The sequence below is a fragment of the Podarcis cretensis genome (genome assembly GCF_951804945.1).
Source record: "Podarcis cretensis genome assembly, chromosome: 2".
Taxonomy (NCBI): domain Eukaryota; kingdom Metazoa; phylum Chordata; class Lepidosauria; order Squamata; family Lacertidae; genus Podarcis; species Podarcis cretensis.
Genome location: NC_137171.1, coordinates 97,947,788 through 97,966,711, shown reverse-complemented (window position 1 = coordinate 97,966,711; position 18,924 = coordinate 97,947,788). Strand labels below are relative to the sequence as shown.

Sequence of the window (18,924 nt, the reverse complement as noted above, 5' to 3'; positions counted from 1 at the left end):
TGACATCAGAATTTAATACATCAAATCAATCAATCAATCAATCAATCACATATACAATGTTACTGATCAGGATGAATATGATAAACTCATCACTGGCTCAGATAAATTGAGGACAGGGGCAGGGTTGAGCCTCTGGTTTTAAAGCTATTAAAACTTTTGATGGGGAAAAGGAGGAATACTTAAATTCTTTAAAATGATAATAAAGCAAGACATTCTGGATAGCATATAAGATAGCAAGGATAGTGGATAGATTGATATTGTTCTTGATTAAGTTGCCTCTGTTTGTGCATTTCAGTCGTGAGCACACTGGCTGTCAAAGAAAAGTAAGAAAATATGGTTACTGTTAAGACTACTTCCCAGAGAATCACCCAATTTTCATTTCTCACATGGTTATCGCTTTTGAAATCTCGGTGTAATTTCATGAACATTAATGCTCTGTCTCCAAGACTGCTAAAGGCTCTTATTATCAAACATGCAAAAGCTGGGCTGTCCATACAGATACAAGCAGTCTCTCTGAGCAACAGCACCGGTGTAAAATTTTGTCAAAACAAAGCCCTTGACTTCTTACATTTGTGAAAGATTTCAAGCTAACAAATAAAATCAGTCTTTATTTCAGGGCAGTTAATTAAGGTTGACCAAGTCAGGCAGAAGTAAATTAACTTAGGTGATCAATTATTTATATGAAGCAGAATAAATGCCCTTAAAGAACTTGGCCCAGTCGTTTAAGGATGTGTAAATTAAACTAAACAGATTTATGTAATATATTTCTATTTCAGCCATTGCTAAAAACGGTTTAAAGCAAGTGATTAAATGGCAAGACCTAGTCACAAAGCCTCAGCCTGTGGTAAGCACACAGTGAAGGCAAAACAACATCTAACCATTTTCTCCACTGAGATAAAACTTGTTGGTGAACATATTAGCAGTCTAGCTTCCATTTTAAAAATATGTAGCACATTTTGTTAAACATGTGAGGTGTACACAGCTTCAACAATCGCCATCTATGGTGGGGGTTTTTTTTGTCAGGAATACCTCTCTGTGCTTAGCTGGAATAAGTTGTAGAGGAAACTAGAGGCGCATGGCCAAAGCTAGTTCATGAAGGATTGCTAGCAAGCCCACCATGTCTCTATAGTGGCTCTGAGGAGCCTTGTAACAATCTGCAACCTCCTCACTGGTAACTTCAATAGGAAAAAAAGAAACTTTCAGAAACAAACAGGTTGTACTGCCTACACATTTCCTCCCAGGAAAGACAATGCACTAATATCGGGCTTTCACCTTCAGTGACAAAAAATGATGGTGTCAGCAAGTGAATAAGGAAAAAGTGAAATGCCTTGGCTACTTGTTCTGTGTTGTTGTGCTCTATCTTATATTGCCTCCATCAGCCACTCAAGGTGGTGCCCAGTGATATATGATGATGCATTCCAGGCATAGGCAAACTCCGTCCCCCAGATGTTTGGGACTACAACTCCCATCATCCCTAGCTAACAAGACCAATGGTCAGGGATGATGGGAATTGTAGTCCCAAACATCTGGAGGGCCAGAGTTCGCCTATGCCTGATGCATGCTGTGCGTTGAATTTCAACAGGGTTGTTGTTGTTGTTGTTGTTGTTGTTGTTATTCACCCACCCTTCACCTTAGGGTGCCTGGGCAAGTTACAACAATTTAAAATGCAATATTAGAAAAAATGGGGGGAAACTTACAATTACAAAGAATACAATCCCACAAAATAGGGTGGTCCAAAAAATACACATCTCACGTGTCAAACATAAGGAGGTCTGTATGTAAGGGAGCAATCTTTCAGCTATTTGGTGCCTGAATCTTTTAGGGCTTTAAACACCAATATTAGCACCTTGAATTGGGCCTGGAAATGGACTAGCAACCAACCAGATGAGCTGGCAACCCACAATTTAAACTGTTAATTCAGTGAAGACTGATTAAGCATCCATTGATGCTCCTGTGCCAGAATTCGTCTCTACCCTTCCTAGAAGATTGCTGTTGCACGTGAATGTGGACAGGGTCATATTTCTCCTGTTTCTGGAACAACATGTTGTAGGCGTTTTTATGTCATTGACATTAAATCAATTATTTCCTGGGAAGTCAAACAGGGCCTAGTAACTTTGCCAAGCCACAGGTAGAAAACCACAGTCCGGAAACCAAGTCTTATGAGGAATGGTTGAAGGAGCTGGGTATGTTTAGCCTGGATAAGAAGAGAGTGAGAGGAGATATGATAGGGGATATTGTTTTGTTGTTTTTGTTTTAACTATTTACTTGTGTTTTGACCTCATATTTTATCCTGTGAACCGCCCTGAGATCTTGTGATGAATGGTGGTATATAAATCAAATCAATCAATCAAATAAATCAATAAATAATTAAGAACCATCTTCAAATATCTAAAGGGCTGTCACATGGAAGATGAAGCAAGCTTCCCCCCCCCCCCCTTGCTCCAAAGGGTAGGACCTGAACCAATGGCTTCAGGTTACAAAAAAGGAGATTTCAACTAAACATTAAGGGACAAAACTTTCTGGTAGTCAGAGCTGTTCAGCAGTGAAATGGACTGTCTCAGGAGGTTGCGCACTCTCCTTCCTTGGAGTTTATTAAGCAGAGGTTGGATGGTCATCTGTCATGGATGCTTTAGTTGAGATTCCTGCATTGCAGGGGTTGAAATGGATGACCCTCTGGGTCCCTTCCAACTCTGCAACTCTATGATTCTATGAACATTTACTATAAGTGACTGGGCAAGATGACCTCTGAAGTGTCATTCTATTCATAGAATCATACCATTAAATGAAATCTTTTGCATTTCAAAACCAGTTTTGAAATGACAGTGAATCAGTTGGAAGAGCTTTTGTATAAGGAAACACATAATATCACAAGGTAAATACTATGTTTATACTTATTTGAAGAAAGACACATGGAAGCCTTCTTAAAGTCCTCTGCAGAACAACTGGATATAATGATAAAGAAATGTTTGTAAAGCTATTAGAAAAGCGCAATAAAAGTTCAACAGCCCAAAGCAGAGAGAAGGATAAGTGCCATACACTTCATCAGATCAGAAGCATCTGACGAAATAGGCTCTTGCTAATGCCGTTATAAATTTGTTAGTTTTTAAGATGCCAGGGGACTTGTTGTTTCCTCCTTTTTCTGAAAGAAAAACGTATTTCACATTTATCCTTGTACAGAACTAGCAAGATGCCAACAGCCCAGTGCTCAGCAATCTTCTATGCATTAGCCAGGAAAATGTCAAAATACCGCTCTGCTATATTATATGCACCCATGCAGGCACCCATGTCTGTGTAGCACACACGCACAGACACACACACCCTACTTCTTTTTTGGCATGGTTTCTCAGTCTGTGAAGTTGACTGGCTAAGCAATGTTTTGATAAGTTTTCCTCAACAACAATCCAAGCAGGTAAAACTCAGTCTCACAAACCTTTTAAAATATTGAAAAGTTTTGTTCAGTACACAGTTACAAATACACGAACCAGTATGGTGCTCAACCAGGTTATGATGCTTTTTGAAACTACTGTTTTTGGTTTTAGCATGGTGAGTGGGTTTTTTTAAAAAAATGTAGGGAATGACTGAGAAATGTGAAAAACTAAAATGACCAAGTTAAATAATACAAAGAAAAGCCTCTGCTGGTGGTTGCTTGTTAATTTTTGTTTTTAGTGTCTCTGTGCTTAACTCTCTAATTTAATGAATGTAAATTAGTCTTTGAGATATCAATGGCTGGAGGTCATTAAACAAAGGCCGACAATACCACTTTATAGTATAAAACATAATAATAATAATAATAATAATAATAATAATAATAATAATAGGACTTTCTTACATGAGACCTCACAAAGCCAAGAACAATGCATATTTGCTGTTACGCAAGGACCCTCCTCCTGTGCAGAATTTTCATAATTATAACAGAAAGGCGTAAATTTTCTAATGCATGGCAGCTCAAAAAGTAATCAAGAGAATGAGCCTGAGGGCTATTTTAATGTATGCAAAGCTAGTGACCCACAGTAAATGGGAGGTAGGCTTCAATGAATGCAAAGTAATGCACACATACTAAAGACCTGGTCTGATGAGGGACGGCTAAAATTAACACCCAATTAATTTCCAAATTGACAAACAAATGAAACCCATAAATCTACTTTCTCATTAATTTTCTTGTGGTATAATTTAAAGCAGTAATATGAGGGCAAAAATTGAGCATTATCCATCATAAATATCAAAAAAGATAGCACTGTAACACCATAAATTATGCATATTACCTGTTGTTAAAAATGATTAATGTATTATCAACTTTATCACACACTGTCTATGTCTAGACATATCCGAAATCTGAAATTTCATTTAGTACTTAGGGGAAAAGGGGCTCTAGAACGGATGGAATTATCAACAGCACATTTTGAGCCTGGCCCTGTGACACAAAGGTAGCTGCTTCTCATGCTGTCATTTGGGAGTTCCAGGGTTGGAATTGGACTCATCCCAAGCTTTGGGTCACTGGAGGTTGAACATATTGAAGAGGTGATGTTCACTTCCCAGGGGAACTGAAACAAATCACAGTGCACTAAGAGCATCCTTTAGTAGCTGACCCACAGACTGGCACTGGCATCTGCTTAGCAAGGGGCTAGTCACCTCCTGTGCCCTCGTGGCTGTAGGGAAAGCAGTGCTCAGTGATGTAGAGAGGTGGAGAATAAAAGGTTAAAACCAAGAACTTTGAAGGAAACCGAGACGAGACGGAAATCTAATATAATTCAGCCTGTAAGAGAGTCAAGTGTATCACCTTGACCAATTGCAGTAGACATTTCCTTGCGCTCACACAGTTCCCTGCAATTTCTCCCAATTGATCCAAAACATATAATTCTTGTAAGAAGCTTTCATTTGAAATAACACTTGCCCCCAAATCTCCTTACTAGTAGCTTCAGCGGCTGCCCTCTATCCAACAACGCTTGCCTGGCACTTAATTACATATAATAGCACACCATCCCTTTTCTCATCTCTTTATGACCCAAATGGCAATGGGTGTCAACAGTATGGCTCTGGGATCTCTAAAGCTGCTGAGGGATTGATACTCAAACCCAATAAAATATAAGAGAGTTAATGGCTAATTCTCTGATGAACTTGAAATATAAGGCAAGTAGCGTCCTTGAGAAGAAATTCAGGAGTCAGTACCCTGAGTTCTACAGCGATGTAAATATTTTGTGTAGTCTTCAGCAAGCTATTTAATAATGGGAAGTCCAATCCTGAAAGTGCCGCTCCAACAAACATGGCATCAGAATCACAGACTTGCCCAGTTCTGCCACATTTGTAAGTGAAAGTCTCCCTAATGGACAAGGCAGAGCAAGAAAAGGGCATTCTAAAACAAAGCTATTGGCTATCAGAGGCATTATTTGGGGCTATCTAGAAACTGGTGCTGAGATATCTGAATGCCAAGATGTCAGCCCTTCAGAGAAAGGGAAAGAAAGATTTACAGGAACTGCCCCCTTTCATGATTGGATATGTGTGTTCACACAAACTGTTATCATTGGGATGGGGAGATGGAGATGAGAACAAACATACTTCTTCATCAGGTGAAGACAGGGGCATCCAATCCAAACATATGAATTAGGATTTAAAACACTCACCAAAAACAAATACAGTGATACTTCGGTTCTTGAATGCCTCCATTGACCAACATTTTGGAACTTGAATGTCAAAAACCCGGAAGTAAATGCTTCTGTTATCAAACGCGCCTTGGAAGCTGAACAGCTTCCACTGTGTGTTTTTCAATTTTCTCAACTGATTTTGCAGACCACCCTTTGCATCTCGGTTTTTGAACGTTTCAGAAGTAGAATGGTCTTCTGGAACGGATTACATTCGAGAGCTGAGGGACCACTGTAACATGCTTCCAATATACATGGTTCACGGTCCCTATTCAAAGGAACCTGCCATCTATATTTGGAAAGGAAAGAAAGGGGAGGAAAGGGGCCAACATTTAAATCACCAAGGTTACGATGAAATGCAGTTGTACACATGCACTTCTAGTTTAGCTTGCCTGCCATGTTGCATATAAAGGGCAGACGGGAAGAAAATAAAGAAGAAAAAAAGTTTCTAAGGGAAGGGTATGCATCAAGTTCAGCACAGGTTGTACTCTCAAGGACTGTCTGCGAGACAGAAATAAAGGTGATATAGGTGATAGTGGGGAAATGTATAGCATTCCCTAAACAGGCAGTAGTTATGTGACTGCTGATATAGCGCCATGTCAGTGTTAACCATAGTACAGTGGTACCTCGGGTTAAGTACTTAATTCGTTCCGGAGGTCTGTTCTTAACCTGAAACTAATCTTAACCTGAAGTACCACTTTAGCTAATGGGGCCTCCTGCTGCCGCCACGCCGCTGGAGCACGATTTCTGTTCTCATCCTGAAGCAAAGTTCTTAACCCGAGGTACTATTTCTGGGTTAGGGGAGTCTGTAACCTGAAGTGTATGTAACCTGAAGCGTATGTAGCCCAAGGTACCACTGTACTGTCAAGGCTTCCATGCAGATAGGTGTCCACAGAGCTGAGGGCAAGGGTAACATCAGCATTCAGCTTTTTGTGGCATCTGTGTGGATATTTAGCATACAATCCAACAGTCCACTACAGAAGTTGAATCCAGTGCTTAGTTCTTAGATCACAACAACACATAAGTCGTTTTTCATAGCAACCATGATTCTCTGATCGGTCCACAGTAATACCATGGCAAGACTCTAATGCTCTCAGTTCCTTTTTCTATAAAGTTTAGTTCCCAACAGCAAATGTAAAAACATAATTGATAAGCACGTATGTTTGTTCCTACCACTTGAGACCTATTGGCATATATGTGAAATTAGGATTTTTTGCCCCAATGTGCACCACTTTATACTTGCTTACATTCAATTGCATTTGCCATTTTAATGTCCATTCACCCAGTTGGTTTTTGCAATCACTTTTTCTTTTAATCACCTTGGAGAATTTGGTATCACCAGCAAACCTGGCTTCTTCTTCTTCTTTTTTGGCTATCACTCGTAGCCAAGTAAGATTGTCTTCCATAAACACGGTTTTAACAATGAGTCTGTAGGTGACTGTGGAGGCCAATTCTGGATCCACATGTCCTTCCACAGTGGGGAAATTGGTTTCCTGGCGGGAGTTGATCACTGTGTGGATTTGCCAAGCATGCCTTCCTCCTTGCACGTTTCTCCCTTGCAACCTGAGTTCGAGTGTCTTCAAAGCCCATGACACCTTTGGTAAAGGCTGTTCTCCAACTGGAGCGCTCACAGGCCAGTGTTTCCCAGTTGTCAGTGTTTATGCTACATATTTTTAGATTTGCCTTAAGACAGTCTTTAAACCTTTTTTGTTGACCACCAGCATTATGCTTTCCATTTTTAAGTTTGGAATAGACAAGCTGCTTTGGAAGACGATCATCAGGCATCCGCATAACATGACCAGTCCAACGAAGTTGATGTTGAAGAATCATTGCTTCGACACTGGTGATCTCTGCTTCTTCCAATTTTTCGGAGATACTGTTGATGGAATCTTTCGAGGAGTTGGAAATAGCATTTATAAGTGGTCCATGTTTCACAAGGAAATAGTAAGGTTGGTAGTACAATAGCTTTGTAAGCAAGCATTTTTGTTTCCCTGCGAATGTCCCGGTCCTCAAACATGCTGCACTTCAATCGGGAGAAAGCCGCACTCGCAGAACTCAAACCCTGCTGGATTTTGGCATCAATGTTGGCCCTTGTGGAAAGATACCTGCCCAGGTAGGAGAAGTGATTGACATTTTCCAACGTTACACCATTGAGTTGGATTTGTGGCGCTGCAGAGGGGTTATTTTGTACTTGTTGGTGCAGCACTTTGATTTTTTGGATGTTGAGTGATAGGCCAAGCTTTTCATAAGCTTCTGCAAAGATATTTAGGATGGTTTGGAGGTCATATATCAGCCTTAACTCATGGTCATTTAGAAGCAAGATGAAGAGCACATGTTCCAGTACTGATCCTTGGTCAATATTACTCCTCCATCGTAAGAACTGCCAATTTATTCCTACTCTCTACTTCCTATTCTTTAACCAGGACCTGCCCTCTTATTCCATGACTGCTAAGCTTAGAATCATAGAGTTGAAAGAGATCACAAGGGCCATCGAGTCCAACCCCCTGCCAAGCAGGAAACACCATCAGAGCACTCCTGACATATGGTTGTCAAGCCTCTGCTTAAAGACCTCCAAAGAAGGAGACTCCACCACACTCCTTGGCAGCAAATTCCACTGTCGAACAGCTCTTACTGTCAGGAAGTTCTTCCTAATGTTTAGGTGGAATCTTCTTTCTTGTAGTTTGGAACCATTGCTCCGTGTCCGCTTCTCTGGAGCAGCAGAAAACAACCTTTCCCCCTCCTCTATGTGACATCCTTTTATATATTTGAACATGGCTATCATATCACCCCTTAACCTCCTCCTCTCCAGGCTAAACATGCCCAGCTCACTTAGCCGTTCCTCATAAGGCATCGTTTCCAGGCCTTTGACCATTTTGGTTGCCCTCCTCTGGACACGTTCCAGTTTGTCAGTGTCCTTCTTGAACTGTGGTGCCCAGAACTGGACACAGTACTCCAGGTGAGGTCTGACCAGAGCAGAATACAGTGGCACTATTACTTCCCTTGATCTAGATGCTATACTCCTATTGATGCAGCCCAGAATTGCATTGGCTTTTTTAGCTGCTGCGTCACACTGTTGGCTCATGTCAAGTTTGTGGTCAACCAAGACTCCTAGATCCTTTTCACATGTACTGCTCTCAAGCCAGGTGTCACCCATCTTGTATTTGTGCCTCTCATTTTTTTTGCCCAAGTGCAATACTTTACATTTCTCTCTGTTAAAATTCATCTTGTTTGTTTTGGCCCAGTTCTCTAATCTGTCAAGGTCGTTTTGAAGTGTGATCCTGTCCTCTGGGGTGTTAGCCACCCCTCCCAGTTTGGTGTCATCTGCAAATTTGATCAGGATGCCCTTGAGTCCATCATCCAAGTCGTTGATAAAGATGTTGAATAAGACAGGGCCCAAGACAGAACCCTGTGGCACCCCACTAGTCACTCTTCTCCAGGATGAAGAGGAACCATTGATGAGCACCCTTTGGGTTCGGTCAGTCAGCCAGTTACAAATCCACTGAGTGGTAGCATAGTCAAGTCCACATTTTACCAGCTTCTTTACAAGAATATCATGGGGCACCTTGTCAAATGCCTTTCTGAAATCAAGGTAGACTACATCCACTGCGTTCCCTTCATCTACCAGGCTTGTAATTCTGTCAAAAAACAAGATCAGGTTAGTCTGACATGACTTATTTTTCAGAAATCCATGCTGACTATTGGTGATCACAGCATTCCTTTCTAGGTGCTCACAGACTGTTTGCTTAATGATCTGCTCCAGAATCTTCCCTGGTATTGATGTCAGACTGACTGGGCGGTAATTATTTGGGTCCTCTCTTTTCCCCTTTTTGAAAATAGGGACAACATTTGCCCTCCTCCAGTCTGCCGGGACTTCGCCTGTTCTCCAGGAATTCTCAAAGATGACTGCCAGTGGTTCTGAGATCACATCTGCCAGTTCTTTTAATACTCTTGGATGCAGTTCATCTGGCCCTGGAGACTTGAATACATCTAAACTAGCCAAGTATTCTTGTACTATCTCCTTAGTTATTCTGGGCTGTGTTTCCTCTGCTGAATCATTTGCTCCAAATTCTTCAGGTCGGGCATTGTTTTCTTTATCGGAGAAGACTGAGGCAAAGAAGGCATTGAGGAGTTCAGCCCTTTCTGTGTCCCCTGTTTGCATTTCACCATCTTCTCCTCTGAGTGACCCCACTGTTTCTTTGTTCTTCCTTTTGCTACAAACATACCCATAAAAGCCTTTTTTGTTGCTTTTAACCTCTCTAGCAAGCCTGAGTTCATTCTGTGCTTTAGCTTTTCTGACTTTGTGTCTACACGTGCTGGCTATTTGTTTGAATTCCTCTTTGGTGGTTCCCCCCTTTTCCATTTTTTGTACACATCCTTTTTTAATCTTAACTCAGCTAAAAGTTCTTTAGATAGCCACCCTGGCTACTTTAGGCACCTTCCACGTTTCCGTCTCATTGGTATTGCCTGAAGTTGTGCTTTTACTATCTCCCTCTTAACAAACTCCCAGCCATCATGAACTCCCTTTCCTTTTAGTATTACTGTCCATGGGATCTCACCCAGCACTCAAACACATTTTCAAAGTCTTAGTATATCAGATGATTCACCTCTATCTCTATGCTTGTTGACACTCTCAAAGGTCTCTGAAAAATTAGTGAGACAGTACTGACCCCTGGAGAACCCATGCTGGTCCCACTTCCACAAGATCTGGGCTTTTATATACTTGGTAACTCTGATTTTCCTAACTAGCCTGTAATTTATGGGTCTCCTCCAGAAAAAAAAGAATAGTGTTATGTTAGCCACTTTCCACTCCTCACCTGTGAAGAAGAAGAAGAAGAAGAGTTTGGATTTGATATCCCACCTTTCACTCCCTTTAAGGAGTCTCAAAGCGGCTAACATTCTCCTTTCCCTTCCTCCCCCACAACAAACACTCTGTGAGGTGAGTGGGGCTGAGAGACTTCAGAGAAGTGTGACTAGCCCAAGGTCACCCAGCAGCTGCATGTGGAGAAGCGGAGACGCGAACCCGGTTCCCCAGATTATGAGACTACCGCTCTTAACCACTACACCACACTGGCTCTCTCCACCACCTGTGGAAGCTGATATGGCACAAGTAATCAGCAACTGCACATTTTAGTTCATTAAGACCTTTCAGATGGAAGCCATCCAGACCCAGAAATTTGTCAAATTTTAATTTGTCAATAAGGTCTTGAATAGTAGTTCCCAAACTCCCCTCCTTTCCTCTGACCTTAGGAAATTGCTGAGTGTCTTGGTGAACCATGTAATAATTTTTGTACTGATTGTACTGTGCTGTGCTAGATGATATTTAATTGTATTTTTAGAGGCACATTATGGACCCACTGAATGAAGTTTGGAGACCACTGGTAGTCCGTGGCCACAGTTTGACAACTCATGGAATAGAACATTGTCTCTTGTAACCATTATCTTCCTCAATCCCTCAGACTCCTATCCTATCTCACATCTTCTGCTTTGAAGAAGATGCAAATAATTAATTTTGCTTCTCTGCAATCTCCTTTTCCTCCTTTAGCACACTTTTTGACAAGGTCCAACTACCTCCATAGCTGGTCTCCTGCTGCTAATGCATTTTTTAAAAAATTAGTTGGTTTTTATGTTTTTAGAAAGGTTTTCCTGAAAATCTTTTTTTCTTTCTTTATTAACCAAACATTCGTCATGCTATTGACAAGACAATGATTTTAAAACACCAGTAACTGTATGCTACAGATATTTACTCAGAAATAAGTCATACTGTGTTCAGTAGAGCTTCCTCCCAAGAAAGTATGCATTGGATTGCAGTCTTAAGTAGGGTCTGCAGGATAATCATCATCATCATCATCATCATCTCTGTGGTTAAGCAGTGCTTTGTTAAGTAATAAAGTTTAGTTTCTTATTCAATTTTCCCCCATTGTCTGCCCCAGAGAGAAGGACTGATTCATCATAGCAATGCTAGTCAATTAATGACTGCCTGGTTAGGCCACAACACTTCAAATGCCGATTCACCTCAAGCCCCATGAATGCTCTAGTAATCAAAATGAACAATATGTTTCAGATCATTATGGCGACTTAGCGAGTACCATCTATCAGGATTTTGCAAACGTTTTCTTGTCGGCTTGCCTGGATGACTAACAGGTCAATCATTTAATCTGATCCTTTAAAAACTCCTTATGCACTTATATTTTGTTTTCTTATAATTTTAATGGCAGTTCTCCCCTATAAAGTTACAGGCCTCTGCATTAAACATAAAAAGCTAACATCAACTTTTCTCTAAATGTATTCACTCTTCTATTTCCTTAGGATTTAGAGTTTATTGCTAACAGGTTGCATCTGATATTCAAATTATGTACAGTGCTTTCTGCCCTGTGACTCCACAACCACTGTTCATTTTTAAGCAGGACTGTGTAAAGTCCTGCAGCTGACCCACTGAAATCAAGGAAGCATACAATGTTCTGCTACTTGGTATAAGATACCCTTAAATAACAATGGAGGAGAGGAGAAATGGGGGACGGGGGACAACAAGTTCTTTACAAAACAGCAACTACTAGTACCACTTTATTTCATTAGAGCTCCTAGCACATAAGAAATATAACAATGCAAAACATCTGAAGATGTAAATACACTTTCAAACATAAGACTATTGCATACTAATACACGGCAGGCAAGCACACAAAATGATGAAAACACACCAAGAAGTCATACGTTAGCATATTAATTGGTTTGTTTATACATTGTCTGCCATCCTTACAAGAGTTTACATCAGCTCTGTTCTGAAACAAGTTTTAAAAAATTCCTTTCCTAACTTCATGGAGGACACTAACATACTGTTAAAAGAAACATGCACACACACACAGACAAAATCCACAAACAGAAAATCACTATTTATCATTCAGAAGAAGGTTCTTTTTTGTGATTACCTTGTTCATAGCCCTATCCTTTTGTCCTAGACATTTAAAGTCCTTGTTTGATCCACACAGAATTTTCTAGTCATCAGATGTTCTATTACTGTGCTAGCCGTCTTGCAGGAGTGCTCTCTCCCTTCTGAAAAAACCAAACAACTGGATAGATATCATTACACTAAGGAAATCTCTTGGAAAAAAACCAAACAACTTGCTAATCTTTGTAGCCCCTTCATCTAAAGTTAATGATAAGAAAAACAAACCCAAGTCAGTTTCAGCCACATTCCAGGGACAAGTTCCCCTTTTCTTCTTTATCAAAATCCTAGCTTTTAAAGCTCCCCCCCCAACTCCCCACCCCCAGCAGACCTTGCAGGCTAAACTGCTGCTCACACCCGCAAACAAAGCAATATTTGTTTAATAACTGATTGCTGCCATGGGTACAGTAAACAAGGGCCCTGGCGTTTGTGTTTATGAACAAACACATCATCTTGCAAGAGCAATTTAACATTAACCAGGTGGAATAATCAACAGATTTCATAGGTGACACTCAGGGCAGGGCAACTGTAAACAGAGGAGGGAGGAGAAAGGGGCCACTCTCAGGGAATCAAGGTTGAGGCAAATGCATTGCAGAGTAAACAGCTGGGGAGAGGTCAAGACAAACAAACTGTGATCCTCCTGACATTTTGAGGAGCAGGAAGGTTGTGTGTTACATGCATCAGCTGCTGACCACCATGAAAATCAAACCATTTGGGGACCAGGGCGACTTGTTTATACAGTGCCAGGCTGCTTCTAAACAAGAAGTTGCAATTATCCAAATTGTGCTCTGTAGTCACTGCACTAACTGGAGAGATCAAATCAGATGCCATTCCCCCCTCCCTCACAGACGGCATGTGAAAAAACAGCGCTGTTAACAGAAGGAGGGGGCAGAAACAGAAGTGCAGGTGGTTAATTGTTAAAGTTATATTTACAGGAAAAGGCATCATTTACAGGAGAAGGGAGGGGAGGAGGAGGGAGAGGGAGAGGGAGAGGGAGAGGGAGGGGGAGGGAAGCGCCATATTAAATCCATTTTGTCCATGAAGTTGTTTAGATCAGTTACCAATGCCTGTTAATTAGAATGTTTTGGATTATACTAAAAAGCCTAATCTGTTATGCGCAAGTATCAAGAGCAGCACATAGCTTTTTGATGCAGCATTAAGTTCAGAATAACCAATGGTATGCATATCAAAGGCAGAGACCCAACATAAAGGTGCAGCTGTAGAAAAATGCAAAGTTGTTGGAAATTTCTAATTCCTTTTTGCGATTCCTAAGTCCATTGACCAAGAGCTTATAAATAGGCCACCATCCAACCCTATAATAATTGACAGATATTGATGCCATTAGCCAGTCTAAAAACTCCCATGCTCTTCTTTGGTCAAGTGTTGATGTACTACTTAGAAACACGTAATTTCTAGACTCTGCTGGAGCCTAAGTCAATGTTTGGGCAATTTTAGAAATGTCTGACCACAGACTCAACTCTCTTATAGATTATTTATGATCAATGTGGCCATATTTCAATCTGCCACCTTCTGTATTGGTCTGAATTTGGCCGATATATACGTACTCAATAGTTCTGTCATGTCTTTATGCTGTATATACTCTCACCAGTGTTCACAGATTGCTGGAGAAACCCAGCTGGAGCATTGGACTAAAAATGGGGAAACCCAGGTTTAAATTTGCCCTCAGCAAGGAAGCTCACTGATGACTTTGGGTGAGACGCCACCACTCAAGAATAACCTACCTCTGAGGAGCAACCATAGTTTAGTGGCAGAGCACAAGGTTTGCATGCAGAAGGTTCCAGACTCAATCCTCAGTTTTTCAAGATAGAGGATTGGACTAGATGACCCTCGGGTCCCTACCAACTCTACAATTATATGGATAGGGAGGACCCATCACACTGCCAGGCAGTGTGAACAATACAAGCTTAAAGTCTCACAAGGCATGAGGCAGTTTCTGATGTTCCTACTTGTTATTATGATAATAAAAAGGGCTAAGCCAACTGAGCTCCTTGGAGGAAAAGTAGAATATAAATGCAATTTAAATATAGATGTCCAAAAACATTCTCTGTCAGAACTCCAAATCAGGCTTCTGGAATCTCTCAGCCATGCCAAGAGAAAAGTCCCTATTGTGACCTGAGGTGCCCCCAGATTTGTCAGCATTTTGTGGGAGGAACTCAAGTGCATACTGGAACTTTAGGTGTAACATGGATTAAAGTACTCTGTTGCAATAAATCCCCTAAAAAAGAAAAGTGAACTTTTTGCAGTTTGGAAAGTGATGGGGAAATGCATTGAAAACTGTGGGATGAACAAATGACCTAACACAAATACATCTAAACACTTTGTGAGCAAATCACAATGAATGCAGAATGAATGCTTACTGCCATATAACCACCCTGTAAACAAATCAGATGAGTATTCAATAGTGGACATAGTCTACCTACTGTAAGCTCTGTGCAAGTAAATCAGGATGAACGCTGAATAAACAGACCATCTGAAGGAGCTAAAACAAGGGCTAGCAAGTAGCACCAAGTATGTGGAGAATACTATGAAGCACTGCTCTGGTCATAACCTGGACAGTGCTTCTTTAGACTGCCACTGGTGATGTTTCCATAACAACAACCTGTCTGAAGCTATGTCTTCAGATCAGGGTATGGTTGGGCTTAAACCAAAGTGTGGGAGACCATTGTGGTTATTCGGCAGAGAAAGGAAAGCAGGGCAATGCAAGTTTTTAAGCATTAGCCCAGGTAAATCTGACAAAATTAAACCCTGACTGAGGCCGATTTCTTCCCAAAAGAAATCTTGCTGTTGAGTAGACTATATGAAGGAGACCCATCAGATATCTGACCATGACAAAACAATCACAAGTTGACAGAAAAAGGAGTAGCATGACATCTGGATTGAATAATTTTTTGGGGGGAGATGGACTGGTTCGCTTGTCATACTAAACCTTGGACTCACACACTCCTTAAAGGCTCTGTTTTGAAAACCCCCTGAGTATCTGATTGTGAGGAAGTTAGCTCTAGCTAAGACCACAAGGAGCTCTTTTTAGATATGTGATGTGGCTCAATCCCACCTCACACAGAACTCTCACACACATCTGTGCACCTGTATATAGCCCTTTCTGATCTGCTCCAGATGTGTGGACAGTATGTATGGTTGCCACCCACACTGGCAGCATAGCACAGGGCTAGCCTATGTGAGCCCCTGACTACCCTCACAGACTGAGACTGAAACTTTGGGTTAATGGGAGAATTAATAGCAATGAGAGTGTCTGTCCTCTTATACCATGCTTGGTAAGCTTAGGTAGCCTTTGTTGAGTGACTTTATAAACTGCTTTTTGAAAGTCTGAGTTCCCATTGTCAGCTGGATCGCTCCCATCCATATGCTCATTGACACTCAAAGGACTCTAAAGGTAAGTTAGATAGGACCTATCCTTGTAGATCTTAGGGAACAGTTACATACTTCCTTCCACAGCGTCTTCCGCAGTGAAGACAGAGTCATCCAGCTTCTCTGAAATCTCCTTTCCCTGCTTTAGCATATCTTTGACTTCCTTGTGCCCAAAGGTCCAACTGTTACCCTGGCCAGTTTCCTGCTTCAAATGTAGTCAAATAATTTTTATTGTTGGTTTTAAGCTCTGTATGTTTTTAAATAAGTTGTTGTTGTTGTTTTATCCTTTATTGCATACATGAATTTATTCTTCCAAAAGTTTGAGTTTATATTCATTTTCCTTCTTTGGACAAGACTTCTATTTTCTGAAGGAAGCCTTTTTGCTTCTAATATGTTCATTGACTTTACTCATTAACCATGTTGGCATCCTATTGGTTTTGATAGGTCCTTTCCTGATCCGTACTGTACATTCTACCTAAACCTCCATTATTGTGGCTTTGAATAGCTGCCAAGCATGTTAGATAGATCTGATTTGGCTTTCAACTTCCTTTTTACCAGTTCCCTTATTTTATTTTATAACTTTCCTCTTCTGAAGTCAAATGTGACTGGGCTGGACTTTCTTGACATCTGTTCACTTAAATATGTGTTGTAAAATGGATCATGTGCAAAATATTGCACGTGCAGCCTGTTATTTCAGCATTAAGACATCTTCACATCGAAACGGAACTGCTTCTTCTGTGGTCCTTTTCCAGTACGTAAAATCACAGTTTATTCAGTGCAAAGTAAGTACTATATGATAAAAACTACAAGCATATCATTCAAATGCTTTATTGGTCAAATAGATGGATGCTTTTATTAGTTCAACCTTTTTTGTAATGGAGTGCCACTGATGACCCAGTGTTATCCTCATTCCCTGCTATTAATCACACTCCTAAGAGCTCATTTTGCTTTAAAATCTTAAGAAATTGCCATAATTTAAAGACATGGTGTCTACCTAATGGGAAATGCTTCACAGATTGTATCGTTTCTTATAACCATAGCTTTACGGCAATGCTGACCACAATGTTAAGGCATTAGAAAGCGGAATAAAATATTTCAGTGCTAGAAAAGCTATATAAACTTTCTTTTGTATGTGTGGTTTGCTACATCTTTACTACTTTAAAATCACAGTGCTTTGGGAATCGCAGAATTCAAACATGCATGGCTTATGTAGATTAAGACTATGAAAACATTCCCTGAGCAAATATAAAATAACAAATAAGTACATTAAAGAGGATCCCTAGTACAAAGAGTGACTATAGGTTTTAAACAAATACCATACAGAGGTACATTCTTTATTCAGGGTACTGTATAATCTTTATACCTTCTCAGTTCAACTGCAGAAAACTAAGGATATTTCCTGGTTCGGAATCACTTCTCCAGCATTTTCAGAGCTGTGAAATTTACAGAAAGATTTAAACTAACATGATGATAATCTTAACCCATAAAGCTTGCTATTATGAAGATGCACATGGCAAAGTGTTTTGACAATGTTGACTATTATGGGAGGGAAAACATATATAAGAGAATTCCACCAAAACGTAAAAGCAAAAGTGAGGAAGGGAAAAACACTTCCATTTTTTTAAAGCATCTTTAAACACCTTGCAAAGGAAAATGTAGTGCAATTATATTATAAACTGAATACAAAAGAGTGCTCTTTTTTCAGCTAGCTAATAAGGCATTAGTACCTACTAGCCTTATAAATATGGTGTGTAAATCACATCAAATTCAAAGTGTCTGAATTTATTATAACAAGAGCTGGAGAGAAACATTAACTTTCTGGGTTGTTGCTAAGGATTAGCTCTTGTTTACAACTCTGTATTTATAGAGCGGGGGGTGGATTGTCAAATGAAGGACAAAGATGAATACAGCTGAACAAATGCAGCCTTGATTTAGAGAAATCAGATCTCGCCATAGTCTAAGAGGAAACATTTCTTTTTAAGGAGAAAAAGAATATGTTCATTAAGTTGCTTCCTAATGCTGTGTACAACTAGCCTGCTTTATTAGGGGGGAAATATGCAAATAGATTTTCTGACTCCACAATTCTAGTCCAAGATACCAAATATGACAAGTGTTCAAACAGATAGCTTTTGTGAGTGATAGAAGCCAGCTTAGGAGGCTGATAATGGAATACAGAACCTTTCACCTGTATGTTGCTTCTGCAAATCCAACTTGCTCTGTAGTGACCAAAAGTTATTACAGCCTGACGGCTCATCAACAGCGTACTCGAAAGGCCGTTTGGCAGCTTGAAACTAGCTCATCACAGGAGAGGTGTCCACTTCATCAAGTTCTTTCCAAAAACAGCTGCAACCTGGTTAACTGTTTTGGTAGCAGTCAGCCTGATCCAAATAAAGTGTTTTGCCACCAAACAGCAACCATAGGTATCTGCCTCAACCTATTAGTAAACAGGGCTTAAACACAAGCTGGATAATATCAACTACTTTGCTAAATCTGGCAAAGATGTACTTGGTTGAGTGGCTAACATGGAACAGAGATATCAGCTCAACAAGGGAATAGCACACTTATATTACACCTAACACTTCAATCTGAGGGCACATCCTCATCAACAACAAACACATTACATCAACCCCAGATGTGGTGCAAATAATTTTCCTTCCATTGAAGTCACTGAAACAGTAAAAATAGCCACCTCCATGTCAAGAACCACCCTGCCTACAATGCCACAACAGAAGACAATATATGGTGTAACTCAGTATCCAATCACAGCACACCACAACTAATATGTGAGGCCACAATTCAGATGATAGGCATGAGGGATGTATCTCTTTGGCCTCAGGTCATCACTTTGGTAATGTGGAACTGTGGAAAAATACTTTTCACAAAACAGACTAGCTTCAGAACACACATGGGAACTTGAGAGCTGACAGGAGCAGGAATCAGGCGTAGGTCAGCAGCGAAACA

General features: G+C 40.5%; 1 protein-coding gene across 15 annotated transcripts in view; it reads right to left on the bottom strand.

The window, feature by feature from the left end:
- FOXP1 (forkhead box P1) overlaps positions 1-18,924 on the bottom strand; it is a 549,153-nt gene that overhangs the window by 237,237 nt on the left and 292,992 nt on the right. For 3 of the 15 annotated variants that reach the window (XM_079962008.1, XM_079962012.1, XM_079962014.1), the window contains one exon: positions 12,560-12,683. The exons of the other annotated variants lie outside the window; for them this stretch is intronic. The gene's annotated coding sequence lies outside the window, so the exon portion shown is untranslated. The remainder of the gene's footprint in view (positions 1-12,559; positions 12,684-18,924) is intronic. 15 annotated transcript variants of the gene reach the window in all.